Source organism: Mus musculus, chromosome 6 (genome assembly GCF_000001635.26).
Source record: "Mus musculus strain C57BL/6J chromosome 6, GRCm38.p6 C57BL/6J".
Taxonomy (NCBI): Eukaryota; Metazoa; Chordata; class Mammalia; order Rodentia; family Muridae; genus Mus; species Mus musculus.
In genome coordinates this window covers 82,679,445-82,706,427 of record NC_000072.6, presented here as the reverse complement: position 1 = coordinate 82,706,427, position 26,983 = coordinate 82,679,445, and the positions used below count along the sequence as shown (strand labels likewise).

The 26,983-nt window shown below is 47.6% G+C and overlaps 1 long non-coding RNA gene across 1 annotated transcript; it reads right to left on the bottom strand.

The window, feature by feature from the left end:
• Positions 1-144: 144 nt before the first annotated feature.
• On the bottom strand, positions 145-26,751 carry Gm32425. The gene is made up of 3 exons (XR_377779.4): positions 26,224-26,751; positions 2,633-2,906; positions 145-301 (listed from the first exon to the last, which is right to left on the bottom strand). It is a non-coding gene; the product is annotated as a predicted gene, 32425 (long non-coding RNA).
• Between the last annotated feature and the right edge of the window lie 232 nt (positions 26,752-26,983).

Sequence of the window (26,983 nt, the reverse complement as noted above, 5' to 3'; positions counted from 1 at the left end):
CTAGTTCAGCTAGACTGGCTGGCCAGAGAACTGGAGGGATCCTCCTGCCCGTGCCACCCCTGTCCTGGGTTTGTGAGCACGTGCCACTGTGTGCACCTTTTTATGGACTCAGGTCCTCAAACTTGAACCACTTTGCCAACTGAGTCATCTTCCCAGATATTTATTTATTGTAGGACGGCAAAACTGTAGCACGTGCCACACATGTTTATGAGAATGATCCAGTAGATAGAAGAATGTTCATAAATACGAGACGTCCTGAGGGTTCATCTCGATTGTCAGCCTGAGTAGATTTGGAAGTCACCTAGGAGATACAGCATCAGGTAAGTCTAGGAAAGAGTTTCTAAAGAGAACTAACCAAGGAGGGAAGGCCTATGCTGCATGTGGGCAGCATCCTTCCACGGACTGGGGTTCCAAACTGAATGAAAAGGAAGAAGCGAACTGAGGACCAGCATCCGTCTTGCCCAGCTTCCTACTGCAGATGCAACATGGCCACCTCACACTCCTGTCACTGTGCCTTCTCAGCACGGTGGATGGTGCCCTGCAAGCACAAGCCCAGATAAACTCTCCTATCCTTAAGCCAGTTCTGTCAGGTGGTCTCACAGCCATGAGAAAAGCCGAAAGGGACTAGCTAAGGAAACCATGCCCTCCAGTGATCCAGGTCAAGGTGCAGGGCATATATGGAGAACCACAGCTCTTTTTCCCAGCAAGCAGAGTTATGAGAAGAAACGTCCTTGGCCCACTAGGACCCCGTGATCCTGGGTAGGAGGGGGATTATGGAAGGTGCAGATATTTCTCAGGTCCCAAAATTTATTAATTCAATAATAATCTTGTCAAACTGGGACTAGTGACACAGCCCTGTAGCCCCTAGTCTACCTATGCTACTGAGTGAATAAAGCTAGCCTCAACACAACTCCTGTCTTAAACTATCTTTAAACAAAGGGGGTGGGGTGGTGGTGGAGAGTACAGCTCAATGGCAGTGTGCTCCCCCTGCATGGCGAGGACTTCCTGTTTGCTCTCCAGCACTGCAAGACAATAAAACACTCTCCACAGTAGTGAAGCAGCCTTTTCTGCATCAAGTCACAGGGGCTGCTGACCAATACGGGCTTCCCTTTAGTCAGGTTCACCTCACTGCTGAGCGGTTCTGCTTTGTCCTGCAAAGGGCGCCTGCATGGCTCCTGGCTGACCAGACTCGAACTGAGTAGAGTCTGGTGGGAATTTGATGACCGCCTGTTCCAAAGTTGGCAGGTAAGTGACTGACTTAGGTTGTACTGTCCCTTGCTAAGACGGGGCTAATAGTTTCTTATTTCCTGACCCATTTAGAGTATTAAAGTAATAGTGGATGGTTCTAGTGTGGAGGTGCGTGCCTGTCATTCCAGCTTTTGGGAAGTGGAGGCAGGAGAACTGGGAATTCAAAGTAGGCCTTAGCAGTTACGTACTAAGTTCCAGGACAGCCTGGGTATTGGCTGGTTTTGTGTGCCAACTTGACACAAGCCAGAGTCATCAGAGGAAGGAGCCTTCGTTGGGTAAATGCCTCTATGAGATCCAGCTGTAAGGCATTTTCTCATTAGTGATCAATGAGGGGAGGGCCCAGCGCATTGCCGGGGATGCCATCTTGTGGCTTGTGGTCCTGGGTTCTATAAGAAGGTAGGCTTCAGAAGCCTGGGGAAGCAAGTCAGCAAGCAGCACCCCTCCAAGGCTTCTGCATCGGCCCCTGCCTCCAGGTTCCAGCCCTGCTTGAGTTCCTGTCCTGACTTCCTCCAATGATGGACTGTGATCTGGAAGTGTAGGACAAGTAAACCCGTTCCTTCCCAACTTGCTTTTGGTCATGGTGTTTTGTTGCAGCAATAGAAACCCTGACTAAGTCCACCCGGCTTCATAAGACATTGCTTCAAAAACAGCAAGGGCAAAAAAAATTAATCAGGATTGGTGACACTCGAGAGGCAGAGGCAGGAGAATCTCTGTGAATGAGTTCAGCCTGGTCTATACAGTGAGTTGTGGGCCAGCCAGGGACACACAGAGGGACCCTGTCTCAAAATTAAATAAATAAAGTGGGTGTCTGGGTCTCCCTTCTCCTGGGGGAAGCAGAGTCAACAGGCAGGTTTGGAAGAGCCTGTGAGTACAACAGAAATAGCAGACTTATCTCCGGGATCAGCTTCAGGGAGACAGATCAACTTTTCTTGGGTTGTATAGTTTTGGGGAAGGTTGTAGGAATATCGAGGGTGGGCAAAGGTCATTGGCTGAAGGATAAGGAACTGAGACGCCTCATTAGCATGGAGAGGCTTTTGGGGGATTTCAGGTGCTTGCTGAATGGGTTCTGTGGTGGAAGAAAGGCAGCTGAAACTGTGAGCTAATCAAGGCTACGAATGTGACAAACCTTTGGTAGAGGGTGGGGGCTCTGAACTCCTCAGACAAGGTCAGAGAAGGAGAATCTCTGCTGGTAAAGGGAGTCTCCCATTTTGTGCTGAGCTCAGAAGGCTATCTGGACAACGGTAGACTTTGACCTTAATTAGCAGGACAACAGGTATTAAGTACCCAGTGCAACAAGGGTCTCAAGTCTATACTCTAGAGCCTCAGTATTGTTCCCTGTGCTGGTGAACAAGGTCAAACTATTATAAAAAACCCAATGATTTACCTGTGGATGGGTGAGGGCCTATGTATGTGCAAATCTGTGGTTGGGGGATATTTGATGAACGCAGGTTGTCAGGTTTGCCTTTCACCCTCTGAGTTATTCCTCCAGCCCCAACAAGGCCACATTGTTCACCGGTGAGAGCAAGCTCTTCTCTGCTGGCCCCGAACTCCTGCCTTGCTCTGTGTCCCCGCAGGTCTCTGATCCTCTCACGGCAGACACAGACTCCCTTTCTCAACGGCTGCCTTTTCTTTGTGCTTCTTCAATGAAGCTGTTCCTCCTGGGCAAATGCAGAACTGAGGGAAGTTCGCTCATCCACACCTGGTGCCTCACTTTCACCATCTCTGCTCCACCACTGGCTCCCTCTTCCTCTTTTCTCTTTCTTCCTCCCTCCTCTCTTTCTTCACATCCATGTGTGTGCACAGGTATGTGGGTGTGTGTGGCTGTGTGTATGTCTGCCCTGGGAACTTCTTGCTCTCCATCTTGAATATTGCAGCAGGGCACTAGCCTCACTATTCAGTGCCTAGAAGGCACTGGTTAGGCTAATGTGGTGGGCCAGCTAGCTTTGGGGTCTAGCTGATTTATATAGGCAGCCATGGCTGTTTGGCTTTTATATGGATGCTGGGAATCTCAATGCAAGTCCTCATGTTAGCCCAATTTAACAAGTTCTGCCATCTCCCTAGCTACTGGGTTTGGTTTTTTGTTTGATGGTTTTGTTTTATTTTTCAGACAGGGTCTTGTGTAGCTTAAGCTGCCCTCAAGCTCGCTGTGTAGCCAAAGCTAGCCTTGCATTCTTGATTCTCCTGCCTCCACCTCCCCAGTGCTGAATTGGCCTTCCTAGCTCCCCTGCTCTTAAGAGCACGTGGCCTCGAGTAGATCTCAGAGTGACCACCAGGTGGCGCCCGCCCCTCGGAGGTGCTGAAAGAGCTCTGCGGAGCTACACGTGTTGTGCAGTGTCACAGGCGCTAGAAACCAGCCCTTGGGAACCACGGGCCAGACATGACTGGCTGACTGATGCGCAGTTTATGTTCCGGTTGCACCTCCTTTGACTGTATTCTGCAGGTGTGTTAGGATTGTTCCTTGGGGGCAGGGAAGTAGGGAAGCAGGGATGGGGGCCGGGGGCCCGGGTGATGGTGGTGATGATGGTGGTACACCTGCCAGTCTTTTACGAGGTAGCTGTTTCAGCTGACAGTTACCGGAGTGGGGTCGGATAGAGGGGGAGAAGCCACATGCCCTTTCTTATAAGCCCCTCAACCTCTCCATCAGCTGCCTCTGTCTTCTCTTGGCTTGCCCTGGACGCCTCCTGGAATTCAGTTGGCTGGTTGTGCCGGGAGGACAGAGGCCAGTGTGAAACTAACATTCAGGGTCCTTGATTAGAACGTTTAAAAAGTTCGAGCTGGAGAGATGGCTCAGGGGTAAGAGCATTACTTCTCTTGCACTAGACCAAAGTTCTCTTCCCTCAGTGGATAGCTTTATAACCACTGTAACTCCAGCTACAGGGGACCTGACACTTTCTTCTGGATTCTCTCAGCAACTACACGTGTGCAGCCACCCCTACTCAACACACAAATAGACCTTTTTTAAAAATGTATTTTTGCATATGAGTGATTTGCCTGTATGTATGTATGTATGTATGTGCACCAGCCACATATATATAGTGTATACGTGGCAGATCCCTGCAAATGTGAGCCACCATGTGGTTGCCAGGAGTTGAACCTGAGTCCTCTGGAAGAATAGCAATTGCTCTTAACTGCTGAGTCATCTCTTCAGCCCTAAAACAAATCTTTAAAAAAATGTTTCGGAGCCAGGCAGTGGTGGCACACACCTTTAATCCCAGTGCTTGGGAGGCAGAAGCAGGCGGATTTCTGAGTTTCGAGGACAGCCTGGTCTACAGAGTGAGGACAGCCAGAGCTATACAGAGAAGCCCTGTCTCGAAAAACAAACAAACAAATAAATAAATGTTTCAGAATCTGTAGCCTGATGTGGTGACACATGCTTGCATAAAACTCTGGGGAAGCTTAGCTTACTGGGGACCCCCTGAGTGAACCATGTGGAGCTGGGGTTGATGCAAAAAGCAAGAGGAACTTATTGTTCCAGTGCACTGGGGTCGTCCCAGACCTGAAGGAGAGGCAGCGACCACCAGCAGCAGTTCGGCCAGTTTTTATATGGTTTCCAGGGCCAAAATAGAGCATCAGCAACTAGGCACAATATGATTGGTGGAACAGTGCACCCTTTAAACTGATTGGTCTTTAGGGAATGAGGTGACAAGGACTTCCCTGTCTGAAGGTGAGCAGGGTTAGCCATGTGGAATGTGCCCCCCACCCCCGTGGTCTGAGAAATGTTAATTAGCCTTTTCCTTCCAGAGGGGCAAGTGTTTCATGACGTTCCCAAAGTTTCTGAGCTGACCTTTTCACCTGTAATCCCAGTACTGCGGAGGTAGAGACAGGTGAATCTTTGCCACTTAGAGGCTACTCATTCTAGCCAACTTGGTGTTCCCCAAACCAGTGAGAAACTGTCTCAAAACAAACAAACAAACAAACAAACAAACAACCACAGTGAGGCCTTTGAGATGGCACAGGAGGTAACAGGGCTTGCCACCAAGCCTGACAGCACGAGTTCTATTTCTAGAGCCCACACAATGGAAGGAAAGAACTGACTCTGACTGCTGAGTATAGGTGCTCACAACAAATAAATGTAAAGACAGATCACAGCAATCCCAAGGTGGCAAGTAACTAAGGGACTTGTGAGGTTGACATCTGCCATCCACAGCTGTGCGATTGCACACATGCCTATGTAAACCAACTCCTCCCCCCCCAACACACCCCAGAACCCAAAACCCCACTTTAATCCACACACACCTACCCACCTCCCCCTAGCCACTCACACTTTTGAGACTTTCCTGCTGGAGAAAGCCTGTTAATAGCTCAGGTCACACACCCAGAAAGGCCACACACCCAGGTCACAGTCTCTGATCCTAAAGGTGCATTTGAATTTTCGCACAGTTTCCAGGGTCATCTGCTGTCCCCTTGGCCCTCTCCATGAGCCCATCACCATCACTGTTCCCAGCTCTTTTGGCTTCTTCCTGCTTCCCAAGCTTTGCTTGCCATCTTTCGGGAAGATCAGAGTGCCTGCCCTGTTACCTGGAACGTGGCATGGTAGACAGAGTCTGTTGTGGGTGAGCCCCTCTGTGGCTGCTGTCCCTTTCCCATGGGTTCTGGACTTCAAATATAGATGCTTACATCTATTTAATGCTTACAAGGAAAGCACTTTACCAGCTGAGCATCTCCCCAGACTCTCTTTATCTTGATTTCCCCTTTTTTGCCTTTCCAGCGCCTGCTCAAACAACAGCCTAGATTAAATCCTTTTTATTGAAGTAACGCAGGCCATTCTTGCTTTCCTAACCCCGATAGACTTATGGCTAATGCAGCCCCCGAAGGCATCACCTGAGAACCACGGTGCTGCTTCTCTGGGGTGCTTCAGGGTGCCCAGTCTCAGAATCCTTGCTGGTATGCTCAGCCTGTTAGTCTCCCAGGTAAAGGAAACAGTGTATATGAGCATGGAAGGAATGTTTAATTTGAGAAAGCCAGTAGAGACCGTTTTTCTTCTTACCCCAATCAAAGCTGTCAGAGCTAGTTAGCATCAGAACCAGTCAAGTGTCTCCCAAAAAGCTGCTGTGTGTATGTGCACAGCAGCCCATCCAGTCACCAAGGAAACCACGCATCAGTGAAAAGAGCCCCCAGGAACCAGCTACAAACTCAGTTGCCTGACAAGTCTGTCATTTGCAACTGGGCCCAAGTGTAGAAGGAACAATTCTCCACAACTTCCCCGGCCCAACCCCCTGCCGTCTGCAGCTTCCCCCATTGAAAATCTGCTCACCCCAGAGAGACGTGTTCTGGCAGGTGTGACCAACAGCAGGAAGAGTGCTTGCTTATTTCCCAACAAATAAGACAGGCTGTCTGCTGTGCTGGTCCTGGGACTCAAATCCTTTGGGGGTGGGGGGATACCAATCCACCTTCCCAGGTCCTAGTGTCTTCTGGCTCCCAGACAGTGGTCACCGAGTCTGCCCAACATCTCTGGGCAGTGATAATGAGGAAGCTTGTTCCATAACTACTCTTTACCCTTCTTCCCTCCCTCCTTCCCTCCCTGTCTCTCATGCCCCTTTCCGTTCTGTTTCTCTTCAAAGTATTGTCTTTATTTCTATTTTATGAGTGTGTGTGTGTGTGTGAGTGTGTGTGTCTGAGGATGCCAGAAGAGGGTCCTCAGGAGCTAGAATTACAGGGGGTTGTAGCCTGTTGGACATGGGTGCTGGGAAGTGAGCTGGGGTGCTTTGCCAGAACAGCATGGGCTCCTAAGTGCTGAGCCATCCCTCCAGTCAATTCTGCTTTGTTTCTTTGGGATAGGGTCTCATGTAACCCAGGCTGGCCTCGAACCTGCTATATAACCAAGAGAGGTCTTATATTCATGATTTTCCTGCCTCTATCTCCCAAGTGCTGAGATTACAGGTAAATAATCTCATATCTGGCTTGAACTGGTATTTGTTACTATCATTGCATTAAATATAAATTGCAAAATTTTATTAAATTAAATATCATTACAAAAATTTTAAATACTCCCCCCCCCCAGCTCATTAATGAGTCTAATGTGACAAGAGGATTCATTCATTTGTACAGTCTACAAATATCCATTGAGTGCTTCTTGTTTGCCAGGAAGTAGTAGGCTAAGTGTTGAGGTTACTAGAGATAGTAATTCACTGGTTGTAGATGAAGTCAAGGAGTCATTAGAGGGCATGTGGGGGAGAGGGCAGTTCTTGCGATGAGGACTCATTGGCTGTGTTCTAGTTATTTATTGCTCCTTAGCAATCCACCCCGACACATAATGACTTCAGGTAATCATGGTTATTATTCTCTCCAAGAATTTTCAGCTTAGGTGGGAAGAGGGGAGGGTACAGAGTGACAGAGTCAACTGATGGGGGAACTCAAAACATCCAAGGGCTTTCTCCTTGGTATGTTGAGTCCATTGGTGGTGGCCTATTAATAGGGATCTTAGGCTGAAGAGTCAATTGAGACACCTGCAAGCAGCTTCTTGTTTTTGTCACAGCATGGTGGCTGAGTTGTAGGCGTGGGTCTTCCAATAAAAGAGCCAGATGGAAGCCATAGCAGCTTTTAGTCTTAGAAGTCACACAGTATTTTATTCACGAACTCACTCAAGACACTGCATCATTGAGGGGAAAGGAACTAGAAGCTACCTTTTGGTAGAATAAATTCAAGGGATGTGAGGACATATTTTAAAGCCTTTTGTCTATGATCTAAAGGAGAAGGGGTGTGTGTGTGTGTGTGTGTGTGTGTGTGTGTGTGTGATACCATTTCAGGGAGAGATGCTAAATAAAGTCTCTGAAGGTAGGCAATGAGTGATGTGTTTAAGGAAGAAAAGGGCACTAAGGGTGCAATACAGCTGTTGCCGGAAATATTAAAAAAGACCAGTGAGTTCCTGCACTCCTGCTGGCAACTCTGCTTCGGTGCGTTCCCACCATCTCTGCCTCTAGAGTAGCCTCACCAGCGACCAATCGCCATCTACCCAACTCTGGTTCCCTTGTCTCATAGCTGCCCATACCGTCTCAGCCATAATCCCCCTGTGGTTGGTGGTCCCACCTTCCAGGAACCCAGTAAAACAAAACTCTAGAAGCTTATAATTAACAAGTCAGATTTATATATCAATAAATTCCCAATTCTCAAGATGCCTACACAATAATTTCGGAGCCAATTGATAATGATACAAGCTGCCCACCTAGATCAGACAAGTAATTGCAATTATTCTATCCCGACATGATGGTCATAACTACCTGTGGCTATTTAAAACCACATGGGATCAGGATCTTCTTCCTGTCCATCTGCCTCCATCTTGGCTTCCCTTCTCTTCCAAGATGCTGTCACCCCAACTCTTAGCTCCGCTTCCCTTTACTCTGTCCTAACACAGGCCTCCTGCTGCACTAATAATTTAATGTAATTGGACAGGGAAAATCCTGTCATATACAGCAAGCTAAGAGGAACATCTGAGATCATGTTAGAGGTAGCTGGAAGCTGTTATCAGGTAGTTACAGGAGCCTGGATTTTATTTTGTGCTCTCTCTCTCTCTCTCTCTCTCTCTCTCTCTCTCTCTCTCTCTCTGTGTGTGTGTGTGTGTATGTGTGTGTGTTGGGGGGAGGAGATGGGATATTGCAAGATTTAAGGTTTATATATTTGTATCTTTCTGTTTGTATATTCATTGTATATGGCATTTGTTTTTGCCCGTGTATGGAAACTTGTTAGCGATTGTGGAGCGCTATATGGTTAGAATGTGGAGGCCCAAGGTTGATGTCTGGAATCATCCTCCCTCGTGGCTCTTCCACCTTACTCACTGAGGCAGAGTCTTTCAACGAAACCAGAGCTCACCAATATGGCTTGTCTCATTAGTCAGCTTACTCTGGGGTCTCCTGTCTCTGGAATTACAGATGGGCTGCCATAACACACCAGGCATTTACATAGGTTCTGGGGTTCCAAACTTAGGCCTCCATTCCTGGGCGACAAACATTTAATCCCTGAGCCTTCTCTCTGCCCTCCATTCGTATCCTGGTAGGACTGTTCCAGCTGCTGCCCTTAGACTTGAGATGAGACCAAAACCCCGGTAAGGACATGAATGGAGTGGTTCAAAAAGAAGCCGGTGATGGCTTGGACAAGGATGTTGGCCTCAGAGATAAAGAGGATGGACTGGTGTGATGGTTTAATGAAAATGGCCCCCAGGGGCTCATAAGGAGTGGCACAATTAGAAGGTGTGACCTTGCTGGAAAAAGTATGTCCCTGGGTGCAGTGGTTTGAATATGCTTGGCCCTGGGGAGTGGCACTAATAGGAGGTGTAGCCTTGTTGGAGGAAGTGTGACACTGTGGGAGTGGGCTTTGAGACCCTCCTCCTAGCTTCCTGGAAGACAATCAATCTTTCCCTATCAGCTTTCAGATGAAGATGTAGAACTCTCAGCTACTCCTGCGCCCTGCCTGGACACTGCCTTGTTGCAGGCTTGATGACGACAGACTGAACCTCAGAACCTATAAGCCAGCCCTAATGAAATGTTTCTGGGGCCAGAGATATAAATCTGGGAGTTATCAGTATAGAGACAGTCTGCAAAGCCAAGGGTGATGTCACCTGAGGAGAAATGGCAGTGAGCAAATCCTGTGAAGACAGAGTTCTGGGAAGAGAGGGAAGCTTCCAAAGAGGCTGAGGAAGACCGGGCGAGAAGGAGGGAGACCAGAGCTGGGAATATTATGGGATGAAGAGAGATTTGGAAAAGAAGAGTTAAGAAAGAATTATCTAAATGATGCTTTAGGCCCCTCTAGATCTGAATTTCTGCAATTCCAGACATTTCTCAAGTTCTTCAAATTGAGATGTTCTATGACTAATCAGCCTTTGGGAAATGAAGAATCACTGGGTCTCTCCAAAGACTCAAATTTGATCTTTAGTCCCTAGGGGAAGAGTGGCTTTCCTGTAGTTACTGGGGCAACCCTTGGGAACATTTCAGGAATCCTGGCATATCAGACATCCTAGGTACACAGGGACAACTGGCAGATTGTACACTACTGGTAAAGTTGGGCTTGGAACACGGGCACGTTCACTTACTGGGGCTTCTGTAAGAACATACCACAAACTTGGTGGCTTAAACCATAGGACTGAGTTGACTCAGAGTTCTAGGGTTTAGACATCTGAGGTGGAGGTGTTGGGAGGGCTGGCTGTGTCTGAGGACTGAGGGAATGGGTTCCTTTTGCACGTGGTCATCATCTTGCTCTTGTAGCCTTGTTCATCTTCCCACGTCTGTCTCCACAGTTGCCCCTTTTATTGAGACGTTGATTATTTGCTGAACATCTTAATGGCTTCATTTTAACCTAAGCTCCCCTCAAACAGCCCATTTCCAAGGAAGATCACATGCTAAGGAACAAAGTTAAGTTTGTAGTAGTTACTTTTCTGTTGCTGTGACTAAACACCAGGACTAAAGCAACTTATGGAGAAAAGAGGTTTTATGCTTATGGTTCTAGTGAGTTAGATTCCATGATGGTGGAGTGGAGGCAGGGCCAGCGGGGTAGGGGGCAGGAGGTGGAGGTGGAAGCAGGAGCAGAGAGGGGCAGGCAGCAGGCATGGCGGGTGGAGCAGCAGCTGACAAAGCAGAGAGAGAAAACTAGAAGAAGTGGAGTCTTTAAACTCTAAAAGCCCACAGGGAGTGGACACACTTCCACCAGCAAGGCCACACCTCCTAACTGCTCAAATAGCAACACTGGCTAGGGGTCAAGTATTCAAATGTCCTAGACTATGGGGACATTCAAGCCACCACATTCCACTTCTTGGTCCCCTAGTCTCTTGATCACAACATAATGCAAATGCATTTAATCCAACTTCACAACTTTTTTGAAAAGCCCAAGGTCCAGATCTTTTCTGAGCCTTAACTGTAACCCTCTGTAAGATTCAAAATAAAACAAAAAAGCAAATTATACACTTCTGATATAAACTTCATTCTGAATATTTTTGGGTGGGGGGGGGGGATACAATTCAGTCCACAACTGCTTGCTTACTGTTGGCTGAGAAGCTAGGCGAGAGGTGAGAGTGCCCTCCGCAGTGCCGAACGTTCTGGATAGTTTTAAATAGATAAACATTCTGAATAGATAAACAACCCCTTTTGAGTAGAATGAGTCTGCACTTCTTCCCTAGATGGGAAGACCTAGGTGGTCTAAGTGGATTTATTCCGAGGTTCCTCAAACCGGGAAGACAATAAAATAAAAACAAAAAACAAAACAAAACAAAAAACCCCAAAACTCTGAGATTGACGTCACCGAAGGAACAATACCTTGCGGACTTGACTTCCGTTAGCAGCCAGAGCGGCTGGTGCGCAGCTCCAGAGGCCACGGTTGCCCTGGTTACTCTTTTCCGGGATCAGCTGGGACACAGTGGAGTTGGTGGGTTCTCAAATTAGAAGTGCAGGAGCCTCTCTACAGGATGCGCACACTGCAGGAGTCTCTGGGATCAAATTTGTATCCCAACGGGGAGCTCTACTTGCAGGTTTGGCTGGGAATTAAGTTTATGGGAAAGAATAGAAAGTTCGGAAGAACAAATTAAGTAAGTTCGTGGGAGACAGTTCTGTGCATCGCCTGGACTTTCAAAATGGCCCACTACAGTGGGTAACGAACCAGGGAGGGAATCTCATTGAATCCTACCCCAGAAAGAATTTTCTTTGCTTCTCTGCATCTCAGAGCACCTTGTAGCATACTAATGAATCTCTTGCCATCACCACAGCGTGTGTGCCCTCTCTTCTCAATTTATATGTTGGAATGCCAACCCTCAATTGACTATCCTCGGTGGTAAATTTTATACTTCTAGGAATTAAGGTCAGATGAGGGATTTTATGAGTAGAACCTTGTTCCTAAAGGATTAGGACTTATAGGGCTAGCTCAAATCTTTCCCATTTCTTCTGAGAAAGCACAACAAGAAAGGGGGGTCCTCACCTGAACCAGATCAGCTAGCGTCTTGACTCTGAACTCACTGGCCTTTCAAACTATTGTTGACATTTCCCAACCTCTGATATTTTGTCATAGTAGCAAAATACACTCATGCAGTTGATTTACATTTTCTTTTCCCCAATTAAAAGGCAAAGCTCTTCATCTTAGTGTCCCCAAGTACCAGTGTGCCTGACGTGGTGAATCTCACCTTGCAGGTGTGAGTGATTAATAAGTCATTGACAGGATGGAGACTTTTAACTCACTGTGAATCGGAGAGTCCAGACAGCTATGAACACACACTTAATCAGCCTGGGACACAAATGGCGTTTCCAGGACTAGAGATAATTGAAAGTGGATTGGGACCAAATACTACCTTCAGCCACAGACTACACACAAAAGTCGTCAGTCAGTCTGGCCAGAAAGGGAAGCTGCTTCCCTGATTTATGGCTTTTCCTTCTCTCTAATTAGGATCAGAGCTTTGCCAGTCCACATCATCCTATCTCTAGAATCTAACACTCTCAGAGTCATCAGAGACATAGAAAGCTTAGAGGAACCCCATTGCCTAAGGCCGGGTGGGGTATCAGGCAACAAGCATTTGACTTATCTCAGGGACCGCACGGGGTTACACTGCCTCTGCCCGGGTCTAGGTCTCTGGAGTTTAAGAACCGAGTCTTTCAGCACAGCAGACACAGATCCATCTGCAGCTTTTTCTCTAATTAATTACGCTATGGGAGCTGATGCATGAAACCACCATGCCAATCTATGGAATCCTGAGGGCACTGGGACCATGTGTGACTGGAGTGCTCTCATCCTTCTCTCTGAGCTCTCACATCCTTCCACTGCAGATGGACCTCTCTGAGGAAGGCAAGTAAGTAGGAGAGGGTTCCTTGGAGAATGTGGAGTCTAAACGCAGGAGGCCAGGATGTGAAAGTTCTTGGAAGCATTGAAGGGCATTGAGCTGGGCTAGCCTGAGGAAAACCATTCTTACTGCTAGCATGTTCCTCATAGTAACCTCAGGGTGGGGGTGGGGGGTGGGGGTGGGGCATGCTTTCCTTCCCACAGCCAGAAGCACTGAAGTTTCTACTCAAGGCTGCTGTATTAGTATTTATGGTGCGGGAATCTGGAGTGCAGAGAGAGAAAATGGGAACTAGAGACCAGCTCAGTGGCATCCTAGGGACCAATTTTCCTAGGACTTCTAATCCCAGTCACCATTTTTCCTTCTTTAAAAAAAATCTACCCCCACACCCCGTTATCATGTAGCCCAGGCTAGCCTCATTGCTCACTATGTAGCCAAGGATAACCTTGATTTTCTCATCCTTCTATCTCAACCTTCTTAGTGCTGGGATTACAGGCATGTGCCACCATAGCTGGCTTACGCAGAGCTCTTTGAGGCTGTGTAAGCACACTTTACCCATCAACCCACACACCAAGCCATCTAGCCTGACGTTTTTATGTGTGACCTTCAAGGCTTTGGTACGCCTGCCCTTGAGTTTCTAATCCTATTCAAGCTTGAGCTGTTCTTTTTTTTTTTTTTTTTTTTTTTGGTAGCCTCACAGCTGAATCTTTAATTTTAGCAATGTGTCCTCTGCATATGTGAGTACTCAGAATAGTTGTTTCTGCATGGCTACCAGTGAAACTTTGCCTGGAGTAACAGGCATATCAGTAATTAAAACAACCTCATTTCATCAGTTTAAGATCTGAAGAAACTAAATTATTCTGTGTCACAGGACCTATAAAAGCCAACACAAGAGGCAGTTTTCTGCCGCCTGGGAGTGGGGACTCTGTCCTTGTAGGGTGGTCATCTGTACCTGAGAGCAGAGGCTACTGTGATGGCTCTCCCCACTTCACTTTCTACAGCCCTCATTTGCACACCAGCATGTAGCCTCTGGTCACATGTGGCAGTTTTGAGAGTTTATGTCTGTAGCCCCAACTTCACTCCCAAATTCCAGAACTTTGTATTAATGTTCATACCCTATGGTCTTGGGACCCTCGGATGCACTATACATACAGTCCCCAACACTTTCCCTCTATCAGGGTGATGGCTCAGGGGGTCAAGTGCTTGCTGTACAAGCATTAGGACTTCAGTTTGCATGCACAGAAACTCACACATAAAAGCTACACATCACAGTGAAAACCCAGAGCCCCAGAGCTGGGAGGTGCAGACAGGGACATCCCATAGGCTTGTCGGTCAGCTAGCCTAGCTAAACCAAGGAGCTTCTTCAGGTTTGCTGAAACCCTGTCTCAGAAAGTAACATGGAGAGTGATCAAGGGAGACACTGCATTGACCATTACATACATATATATATACAAGGGGGTGTGAATGCATATGCATATACAAACATATATACCATATACGCTAGTTGTTTTGTTTTGTTTTGTTTTGTTTCTTTATCTGTACATTTTTTCTTATTCTGTCACTTTGGAGTCCCAGGGTGCTCTTTCCATCACTTCCTAAGGCCTACTGGTGACCCTAACAGTTTTGTGTTTCCTTCCCTAATTCGTTCTCTGGCTAGGCTGAGTTCTTCACTACCTCGAACCTACAAGACCGTGGTGTTCTCTCCTAACTCAGCTCCGTGCTCCCCTTTGCTCCTTCCTTATCTTCCATAGAGATCTTTCTCCGACTCAGTTGTTCCCCGGTCTTTGTCATGCCTACAGTTATCCAGATGTTCTCCCTACCTCTCACAGTGAAGTACCTACTCTTAGCAAAGTTCTCAAGGACAGCCTGACTTCTCAGAGGGTTAAACTTCTCACTCCAGAAGTGGAGCTGGAAGCATGTTCTTTTTACTACCTGATTCCTAAGATATGGCTGAATACAGGTATGTGAACATGCTTCCTTCAGAAGGTAGAGAGAGTCTAGCCACAACGGAATCTGGGGTTCCATCTCCATCACTGAAAAGGAAGCTTGGGGAATTAGCATGAACACTAACAGTAGAAGTGTAGTCAGAGAGGTGTTGCTGTGTTCACTGAAGACTTAGAAACAGCCCATCATCAGGAGCTGGTGGGGACTGATGAAGGTTGGGCTCTGTTTCAGAACATCTATCGTTCTCTCTTTGAAAATATTTATTTATTTATTTGTGTGTGTGTGTGTGTGTGTGTGTGTATGTGTGTGTGTGTGGTCCAGGAAGGCTAGCAGGGGATATGAGATTCCTTGGAGTTGGTGGTATCAGAGCTTGGTAACATCCACTGTGGGCCCTCTGATGGAGCAGTAAGTGCTCTTTACCACTGAGCTGTCTCTTCTGCCAGAACTACTTCTTTAAGGAGCTAGCTTAGTATAGCCTTAACTCCTTAAAAAATATTTTAAAATTTAATTTTATGTCTTTGGATGTTTTACCTGCATGTATATACGTGTACTACACATGTGCCTGATGTCCACAGAGGTCAGAAGAGGGTTTCAGATCCCTAGCCCTGGAGTTACAGTCGTGGGCCACCAGGTGGGTGCTGGGAATTGAACCTAAGTCTTCTGGAAGAGCAGTCCGTGTTCTTTACTGCAGCTGAAAAGAAGTTAGATCACTGCAGGTGTGCCTTTGAAGGAGGATATCGGGACCCTGCCCCCTCCTATTTCTCTCTGCTTCATGGCTGCCCAGATATGAACAGACATCCTCTGTCATGTACCATTGACATGATGAACTATCTGCTGTGTCTCAAAGCAACAAGACTAAGAGTCCTTTGACTGAAACCTTTGAAACTGTGACCCACAATAAAATTTCCTTTTTAAAGTTGATTGCCAGTGATCTTTTATCATAGTAAAGGTAGCTTGCTGTGGTGGTTTGAATGTGTTTGCCCCAGGGCAAGTGGCACTATTAGAAGGTGTGGCCTTTATTGGAGGAGATGTGGCCTTTTAGAGGAAGTGTGCCACTGTGGAGTTGGGACTTTGAGGTCTCATACATATGCTCAAGTCTGGTCAGTGGGATCAGAGTCTCCTCCTGGACACCTTTGGTTCACCATGTAGAGTTCTCAGTTCCTTGTCCAGCACCATGTTTGCCTGCACACTGCCATGCTTCCCACCATGATGATAATGGATTTGAACCTTTGAAACTGTAAGCCAGTTCCAACTAAATGTTTGCCTTTATAAGAGTTGCCTTGATCATGGTGTTTCTTTGTAGCAATAAAACGCTATCTAAGATACTAATAGTCCACCATTTAAAAACAGATGCTAGTCTCAAGTTTGTACCTTACACACGGCAGTAAAGCCCTAGTTCAGTCTCCTGTCACACCCTTCTAATTGGATTTGTGTAGCATCCTTTCTGGTCTGACTATTTTGAGGGTGGACCCTCTAGAGTCTCTAAGGTGGTGGTTTAATTAGTTTTCCTTTGAAGCATAGGGTGGATAGATGGATTTTATCTCTTATTGAGTAAGGACTGTGAGATCTGAAATGGAGTGGTTTTTAGGACCTTGACCTTTGGGTTCATCTGACTGAGGGGGCTCAGCAGCTGAGTTGCTGTCAGTTTGTCCTATTTTAGATGGCCCTATGCACTAACTAATTGTGGTTAAGATTGGCAAAAACTCATGGGAGGGCGTTTTACCCTCTCGGGTATCTTTGTTTTTGATAAGAGAATCGACTCTGATCCATGAGTCTGGGCTATAAATATTATCATTGGCCATACATGGTGCTATCTGAAGGACTTCCTCCCAAAATAAGGAGGCTTGGGTTTTTTTTTTTTTTTTTTTTTTTTTGTCTATCTTTATCCCTCTGTGTTTTAGTAGGGCACATATTTCCCTGAGCTGGGGTGGTTTTTTTTTATATGATGGTGAGTTTCACATGGTAGAAAAGATGAAAAACGCTTGTCCAATGGGAATGTTCCCTTGGCCTATTGGTCCAAATGCTAAGCCTTTCTGCAGATTTAAGAACTGGCAGCCACCCTGTGGCTCTTAATTGGCTGCTGCATTACCAGGTTTTCTTTGTTTTAAGGAGAAGTTAAGAGTCTTTGCCAACGCCATTGGATTTAGACAGAGGCCAGAGGAACCTTCGGCCAACACCAGAGAGTAGCTCTGGCCAGAAGGCTTCAGTTGTCCCTTTAGCTTGTCTAAATCCATGTGATCACCTTCCCGGAGTATTAGTTCTGTGTGGTCGTTTTGTTCACTCTTGCCCCACTTTGGTCTCCAGATGTGGGCCTAAGTACCAGAAGTTTTCCACGGAGACCCCTCTCCAAGCAAGGTGGGAAGGCCACAGCAAGGGAAGTGAGTGGAGGCAGGGAGACAGACGAAGCCTCTGCCATGCCTTCTGGGTTGCTCAGTAACTCTGAGCCTGGGTCTGTGAAAAGCCTACAATCCAGTGAGGAATGCAGCAGAACTCAGGCACAGCTCTTCGGGAGAGATCTCTTCCCAAGTGTTACAGCTCTTGGAACAAAAGGGTCAGACAAAGGAATAGTTCTCACATTCCTTTAATTCCCTGCATGGCTCTCCTATACACAGTTCTGGCAGTGATTTAGAGTTTGACAGCAAGCCCCTCTCATTGGCTTGGGCTGAGAGTTTGGGGGAAACCTTATTTGCATGTGAGAGGGCTTCGTGCTGTTCTTAAGTGGCTGATAGCCACGCCTCTCTGGTGGGGGTTGTGGAGGAGGGTCCAGGAGCCATGAGAGAACTTCCATCCCATGTAAGTGAATTGTCACTACCGGGTCCCGGGGTTCAAGATCTAGCCTCGACTGGAAACCAGGCTGTCTGTACATAGCCCATTGCCCCACATTCAAGAATAAGGTTTAGGCCCAGGCCCACATCACTCCTTTCTTTAGGCCCAGGCTGCTTCAAGAGTCAGGCTGCTTCATGAGTCAGGCATAGGCTTGCATGTCTTGCATTGGGCCCAGGCCTCTTTAAATTTCAGGGATAGTCTCAGGCCCACATCACTTCTTGCTTTGGACACGCCTCTTCAAGCCTCATGGATAGGCCCAGGCCCTCATCACTTCTTGCATAAGGGCCCAGGCCCTCATCTTTTTTGCTTTTGGTCCGGTCCTCTTCAATGTTCAGGAATAAGCCTGGGCACACATCACTTCTTTCTTTAGGCCCAGGCCTCTTCAAAGTTCAGGGAGAGGCCCAGGCCCACATAACTTCTTGCTTTTGTCCCAAGGCTCTTCAAGGCTCAGGCCCACATCACTTTTTGCTTAGTGCCCAGGCCTCTTCAACGGTCAGGGATAGGACCAGGCCCACATCACTTCTTTCTTTATGCCAGGGCCTCTTCAAAGCTCGGTATATACCCAGGCTCTTTCACTTCTACCTTTTGTCCCGGGCCTCTTCAAACGTCAGGGATAGTCCCAGGCCCACATCACTCTTTGCTTTTGGCCCGGACCACTTCAAGGGTCACAGGCCCAGGCCCACAACAAATTTGCTTTTGGCAAGGGTGTTTTCAAGGATCAGGAATAGGCCCAGGCCAATATCACTCCTTGCTTTTAGTCTCAGGTCTCTTCAATGTTCAGGAATAGGCCTGGGCACATATTTCTTTCTTTAGGCCCGGGCTGCTTCAAGGGTTAGGCGTAGGCCCAGGCCCTCTTCAAATTTCAGGGATGGGCCCAGGCCTCTTCATATTTCAGGGATAGGCCCAGGCCTACATCACTTCTTGCTTTTGGCCCGGGTGTCTTCTAGGATCAGTGATGAGCAAGGCCTACATCACTTTTTACTTTTGGCCCGGGCCTCTTCAAGGGTCAGGCACAGGAACAGGCCCTCTTCACTTGTTGTATTGGACCCAGGCCTCTTTCAATTTCAAGGATAGGTCCAGGTACACATCACTTATTTCTTTTGGCCCAGGCCCTCATTTTTTTTTTAGTTTCTGTCCGGGATTCTTCAATGTTCAGGAGTAGTCCTGGGCACATATCACTTCTTTCTTTAGGACCGGGCCTTTTCAAGGGTCAGGCATAGACCCTGGCACATGTCACTTTTTTTCTTTAGACCCTGGCTTCTTCAAACTTCAGGGATAGGCCCAGGAACCCATTACTTCTTGCTTTAGGTCTGGGCCTCTTCAAGGGTCAGGGATAGTCCAATGCCCACATTACTTATTCCTTTTGTCCCAAGGCTCTTCAAGGGTCAGGCATAGGCCCAGGCCCTCTTCACTTCTTGTGTTGGGCACAGGCCTCGTTAAATATCACGGATAGGCCCAGGCCCACATCACTTCTTTCTTTAGGCCCAGTCCTCTTCAAACTCCAGGAATAGGCCCAGGCCCCCATCACTTCTTGCTTTTGTCCAGGGCCTCTTCAAGGGTTAGGGTTAGGCCCAGGCCCACATTACTTCTTGCTTTTGGTCCTGGCCCTTATCTTTTTTGCCTTTGGTCCGGGCCTCTTCAATGTTCAGGAATAGGCCCGGGCACACATCACTTCTTTCTTTAGGCCCAGGCCTCTTCAAAGTTCAGGGAGAGGCCCATTCCCACATAACTTCTTTCTTTTGGCCCAGGCTTTCATCTTTGCTTTTGGTCAGGCCCTCTTCAGTGTTCACGAATAGGCCTGGGCACATATCACTACTTTCTTTAGGCCTGGGCCTCTTCATGGGTCAGTGATAGGCCAATGCCCACATTACTTATTCCTTTTGTCCCAAGGCTCTTCTAGGATCAGGCATAGGCCCAGGTCCTCTTCACTTTTGTTAGGCCCAGGCCTCTTTAAATGTCAGGGATAGGCCCAGGCCCACATCACTTCATTCTATTGGCCTGTGCCTCTTCCAGGGCCAGTGATTATCAAGGCCTACATCACTTTTTGCTTTTAATCCAGGCCTCTTGTAATGTCAGGGATAGGCCCAGGCACACTTCACTTCTTCATTTTGGCCAGGGCCACGTCAAGGGTCAGGGATAGGCCTAGGCCCACATCACTTCTTTTGGCCAGGGCCTCTTCAACGTTCAGGGTTAGGCCCAGGCCCACATCACTCCTTGCATTTGGCCTGGGCCATTTCATGGGTCAAGGTTAGGCCCAGGCCCACATCACTTCTTGCTTTTGGCCCAGGCCTTCATCTTTTTTACTTTTGGTCCAGGCCTCTTGAATGTTCAGGAATAGGCCTGGGGACATATCACTACTTTCTTTAGGCCTGGGCCTCTTCAAGGGTCAGGCATAAGCCCAGGCCCTCTTCACATCTTGCATTGGTCCCAGGCCTCTTTAAATTTCAGGGATAGACCCAGGCCCACATCACTTCTTGCTTTTGGCCTGGGGTCTCTTCAAGGGTCAGGGATGGGCCCATGCCCACTTCATATTTTGCCTTTGGCCCAGGCCTCTTCAAGGGTCAGGGATAGGCCCAGGCCAAAAAACAAAAAGTGATGTGCCTTTCCTTCTCTTCCCACTTTCCCCCTTTCCCCCTCCCCCCTTTCCCAGACACTTGAAGAGGCCCAGGCCTAAAGCAAGAAGTGAAAGGGGCCTGGGCCTATCCCTGAAGTTTCCTTTTTCCTTTCCTTCCCTTCCCCTCCCCCTTCCCCCTCCCCCTTCCCCCCTCCCCCTTCCCCCTTCCCCCTTCCCCCTTTCCCCTTTTCCCTTTCCCCAGGCCTCTCAAAGGTAAGTAGATGACCATGCCCACATCACTTCTTGCTTTTGGCCCAGGCCTCTTCAATCAAGGGTCAGGGATAGGCCCAGACCCTCATCACTTCTTTCTTTAGGCCCGGACCTCTTCAAGGGTCTGACATAGGCCCAGGCCCTCTTCTCGTTTTGCATTAGGCCCAGGCCACTTTAAATTTTAGGAATAGGCACAGGCCCACATCACTCCTTGCTTTTGGCCCGGGATCTTCAATGTTCAGGAATAGGCCTGGGCACATATCGCTTCTTTCTTTAGGCCTAGACCTCTTTAAGTGTTGGGGATAGGCCAATGCCCCCATCATTTCTTCCTTTTGTCCCTTTTGTCTTCAAGGGTCAGGCATAGGCCCAGGCCCTCTTCACTTCTTGTGTTGAGCCCAGGCCTCTTTAACTGTCAGGGATAGGCCCAGGCCTACATCACTTCTTGCTTTAGGCCCGGGCCTCTTCAAACTTTAGGGATAGGCCCAGCCCCCCATTACTTCTTGATTTTGACCCTGGAACTCAATTTTTTTGCTTCTAGTCCGGGCCTCTTCAATGTGCAGGAGTAGGCCCGGGCTCATATCACTTCTTTCTTTGGGCCCGGGCCTCTTCAAACTTCAGGGACAGGACCAGGCACTTTAACTTCTTTCTTGTGGCCCGGGCCTCTTCATATGTCAGGGATAGGCCTAGGCCCACATCTCTTCTTCTTTTTGGCCTGGGCCTCTTCAAGGGTCAGGGTTAGGCCCAGGCCCTCATCTTTTATTTACTTTGGCCTGGGCCTCTTTAATGTTCAGGGATAGGCCCGGGAACATAAAACTTTTTTCTTTAGGCCTGGGCCTCTTCAAACTTCAGGGATAGGATCAGGCACTTTTAACTTCTCTCTTGTGGCCCGGGCCTCTTCATATGTCAGGGATAGGCCTCTTCATGGATCGGGAGGATAGGCCAATACCCATATCACTTCTTCCATTTGTCCCAAGGCTCTTCTAGGGTCAGGCATATTACAGGGATAGCCCCAGGCCCACATCACTTCTTGCCTTTGGCTCAGTCCCTCATTTTTTTGCTTTTTGTCTGGGCCTCTTCAAAGGTCAGGCATAGGCCCAGACCCTCTTCATAACTTGTATTGTGCCCAGGCCTCTTTAAATTTCAGGGATAGGCCCAGGCCCACATCACATTTTGCTTTTAGCCCCAGCCTCTTCAAGGGTCAGGGTTAGGTCCAGGCCCACATTATTTTTTGTTTTTCAGCCCGGCCCTCTTCAATTGTCTGGGATAAGCCCAGGCCCTCATCAATTCTTGCTTTTGGCCTGAGCCTCTCAAAGTTAGGTATAGGCCCAGCCCACATTACTTCTTTCTTTATGCTAGGTCTCTTCAAAGGTCAGGGATTTGCCCAGGTCAACATCACTTCTTGCTTTTGTTCCAGGCCTCTTCAAGGTTCAGGGACAGGCCCAGGCCCACATCACTTTTTTTGCTTTTGGCCTGGGCCCTCTTCTGGGGCAGGGTTAGGCCTAGGCCCATATCTCTATTTGGTTTGGACCTGACTTCCTTCCAGGTCAGATTTTCCCATTGCCCACACTCTTTTTTTTTTCCTGTTTGTTTGGCCAGGCCTCTTTCTTTTCAGTCCTACTTATCTAGGTCCAGAAAACCTCACTATCAGGGTATATGATTCTTTTTATGTTTGAAGTACTGGATTCTTTTGAGTTCAAATTTGTCCAAAGCTTCTTTGTTTTTAGCCTTGATCTTGGTCAATATTTTGGGGAAAAAGGAGACAGATATTGATTGATATATTTAGTATTCTTCTCTGGCATCTCAAATACACTCAGATCATCATTGACCTATCCACTAGGAAACATGCTCAGACTTTACACTCATAGCTTACGTACAGTCCAGGTAAAACACATTATACACTATACAATTAGAAAGATTAATAAAAAAAGATCCCTGTTGCATAGCTGTCCATGCCTGTGGTAGAGAGTACCCATGAACTCATGTGGAAAGATTGTTGCTTCTAAGTTGTGAGAGCCACAGGAGAGTCTCACCAAGGCCCCATGATGCATAACCCTCCTTCCGGAGGTCTCATGACTTAATATCACAGAAAGTTAGGGGAAACAATAGAGGTTAGTCCTCCAAATGTCTTGCTAAGGCACTGAAGGCTGTGCAGATCTTCACAATTTCCTATATGGGATGGGTTTTCTTTCTATGTGTTGTACATGGCCATGCTCTGTGAGGATATTCCTCTAGTCCTTGCTATTACCACGTCTGTCCTGTCCATCAAAAGCCCTCAGATACTGAACTGTGCCTTAGTCACCCCTTTCACAAAAAGCCCTCTGTCAAGTACATGTCCTGATGTGAGATCAGGTCTTTACCCAAAGATTTTCCTACATTGACTTACCTAGAAAGGATCTCTGCCACCTTCTCCTATCATGGACTCTGCTGCCCTCAGAACTAGGGTACACCCACAACCATGACAGTGACCCCTTCTGTGAGGTCACAGAGGCCAAGCCTCACTCTTTTTAGGAAAGCTCAAAGGGTGTCCAGGCACACAGGTGCCTTTTGGACTGGTATCAAATTGATTGAAATTTTGGCCTCTAACCTGTCTCTTCACCACCTTTAAACACAACTTGTAGTAAGATTTCCCAGCAAGCAGCATTTCAGGAAGTTTCCCTCCCTGGCCTCATCATGATAGTCGATGACTTCTGAGAATGTCACTAAAGAAACAACTGATATGATCCTACACACACACACACACACACACACACACACACACACACACACACACATTCATTCACAAAAACATTAACAGCCATAAATATAAATATGTTAAGTAGATGAAGAAGGGATGTGATATCAATGTCTGTGGCCATGCAGGAAAGGGCCTTTGAGTTGAAAATAAAGATTTCTAGGAAGGTTCATGTTTAAAAGAAAACACAGAGAAGGTCCTGGGAAAGCACTTCCTTATGAACCTGTGTAGCATATGTTCCCTGAAATAATGACATAGGGGGCAGTGTAAGTAGTTGATCACTTGCGTGAGTTTTGAGTCTTAAAAGCAGGCACTGACTTGACAGTTTCTTCCAGAGGCCTCCCTTCCTGGCACGTGTATGGTGTCTTCTTCCTGAGTCTATGTATAGCATGCCATTCGGCAGGCACCCTTGTATTTACTGCTGTTCTGGCTTAACAGAACTCCTGTTGTGTTAAATAAGGAACACCTCAAGAACTTCACAGAGCCCCTGTCACTGCCATTCAGGTCCTTGCTCCTGCACTTTCCTGCATGCCTTTATACCTGAAGGCACATGTACTCCCATATATACACTCCCAGACCATGCACACTAAACATACAATTTAAATATAATTATGTATAGTGTGCAGGGTTAGGTAGAGTGCTAGAATAATATGTCCTGTTTGTGGGGCAATGGGCTATACACAGACAGTCTGGTCTCCAGTCAAGCTGAGGTCTGAACTCTGAGACCCAGTGGTGATAATTCACCTACATGGGACGGAAGGAGTTCTCTCATGTCTCCTGGAACTATGGCTCCTGTCAAAGTTACCTTCCCCTCAGCCCCCACAGGAGAAGCATGGTTAGTAGTCATATAGGCAATGTCCCAAGCTTCTGACCTTCAGGCTAGACTCCTCCCCAGTTACCTAGCAACAGTAAAGATAACAGCATACCATAAAAAGGGCTGTTTGACCTCTCCTCACTCTCTCACTCCTCTTGCTCTTAATCCCCTTACTATCCTCTCTCATTTCCTCTCTTTTCGTCTCTCTCCCTCTTACCCTCTAGCTCTTAAACCATAGACTATCTCTGCTCATCAAGGCCCACTGCACAGACTCTCACCTGTGTGGGAACCTCTCTCCCTCAGCCCTCACTCCCATAACCCCGGGGCTACAGGGTGTCATTCCAGGGCTCCCGGTTGGGGGCTGCCCCTTGTCCGCCCCCCATTGAGTGGGGTCAGTGGCTTAGATGCCTACCCGGGGCTGAGTGGAAAGCGTCTGGCAGCCCTCCCATGTCTGCTTGCCCAGAGCATAGGTGGAACTCTGGCTGGACGTGGGCTATCCTCCCTCCCCCTCTTCCCCAGCCTCCCTTTTAGTTCCCACACCTGTTGAGTACCTGCTTTCGGTCATGCTGGAGACAACCCCTGGACATACAAGACAAGATTATTACTGTGAAGAAGCAAAGTCCCTTCAGAAGCCCAGACAGTAGGACTCTGTACCATCTCCTACCTGCCCTGGACACAATGGGCTGCCATAGCTGATAGTTGTCCATGGCTTAGGGCACAACAGCAGAGCTTCATCCTGCACTAGTCTGGCGCCTGGAGTCTTTCCATGTGGTACAAGCTGGGTGTGACCATTCCCTAGGCTTATTGGTGTTGTTTCCCTGAGTACTTGTTTGGCAAGTTCTTTAGCATGTTCATGTGCATATGCACAAACACACACACACACACCTGCTAATACTTACTGCAACAGTTTCTACTGCTTTAGCACAGGCCCTGCTAAAGGTCACTTCAAGGACCACATTAGGCTTCATACACTTCCTCACTCCTATCTCCCAGTATAGCACACTGAGGTTTAGGCAGGACTTCATCATGGAGATCTGTATATATTCTCCCAACATACAGCCCAACAAACCTGCAGTTCCTTCCAGATCCCAGCCCATCCCTGAGCTCCCTCACACCAACACCACAGCCTTTAACCATGGCAACAGGCTATATGAGGTAACAGAGCTGACCACACCTCTCTCCAGCTTCTTCCCATGTGCCTAGATGTAACATGGGGAACGACCATGCTTTCTCTCTTAACATAAAGTACCCCGACTTGTGTAACTACAAGTGGTGAGCTGTAGGTGTTGTCTCCCTGAGTACTTGTTTGGCAAGGTCTTTAGCATGCGCATATGCACACACACACACACACACACACACACACACACACACACACCTTGCTGATACAGCAACTGTTTATACATATTTGTAGCAAGATATGTGGCATAATTCCATGTCCTCCTCATGCACTTTCACACATATGGAGGTGGACCTGCAGACATGAGCACATACATAAGAACATATACAACACACCTACAAAGTGAAAATATGTATTTATATACAGAATGAGAGGGGAAGGTGCTGTCATGGCATTTCCCGTGATACTGGCATTGATGTTTGACTCATCGTGGCAGCTCTCTGAGTACACATGCAAAGATTGTTACTGCCAGGGACTGAAATCACCAGGGAAGATCAGACACCAGTGTCAGGGATGCTCTGCCTCCTTCCCTGGACAAGCTATGTATGATGGTTAAATGGTCAAATGTGGGCATGGCAAAAGCACTGTTCCGTCCTTCCTGGCCTAGGCTGGGGGCTCAAGTCCAGGTCCATATATATGTGTGTGTGTGTGTGTGTGTGTGTGTGTGTGTGTGTGTGTGTGTGTGTATCTTCTTTCCAAGGCCTCTCCTCCTGGTGAGTGAGGGGTTCTTCTTCCTACAGTCTTGAGTGGCCATTCCCACTACTGTGAGACTTCTGTTTCTAGCTCTCCTTAGCTCTCTTGAAGAAAGTCTTAGAGCTGTCTTCACTCAGAAACATTTTAAGTTCCTCTCCCTATTTCTGCCTCCCCCGCTTAAGACCCCAGTGAAGAAGTGCCTTGCACTGAGTGAGCTACTCACGTGATGAATTTCAGGTAGTCCATCCCAGAAAACAGCCCAAGCCTAGGCAGACACACGTGCTCAGTGTGAATCCCAGACCTCCTTGCTGGACTCTGAGTTATCCTCAGGCTAAGCACTCTGCAGTTACTAAGGCAGGGATTTACCCTGTGATGTCACAGAGGGCTCACTTCATGGCACTCTGAGAATCACAAGGGACATCCGGTGCTCAGTCATCTCCCAGTTTGGTCCATCCTGTTCTCTACACAACTGTTTCAAGCATCTTTGGAAACACTTAGCTTTGGGAAAGTAGCTGAAAGTGTTTCTAGGACACCTCCCTGGGAATCTCCTACAAGCATCTCCTGTCAGCCCTCCATCTTCCCACATTACCTACATCCTTGAGAGGAGAAACACAGTGGATAGCACTGCTTCCTCAGCTCAAGTGTCTGTCCTCATCATCTCAGATCCTCTATTGCCATCATGGTTTATTGCTGCCCCTCAGCCCGCAGGGTGCCATCGTCTGCCCCTTGTCTCTGACAACTGTAACCATACATACATAAATACATACATAATACATTTAATTAATTTTTCTATTATTTTAAACTACCCAATCCATCACATTTGTTAAAGAAAATGACTTATCTTGTATACTAGAGAAATGGCTCAGTGGCTAAGGTCACTCACTGCTCTTGGAGGGGACCTGAGTTTTAACCACAGCAACCACATGGCATGACTCACAACCATCTGTAACAGCTCCAGGAGATTCAATGATCTTTTTTGGCCT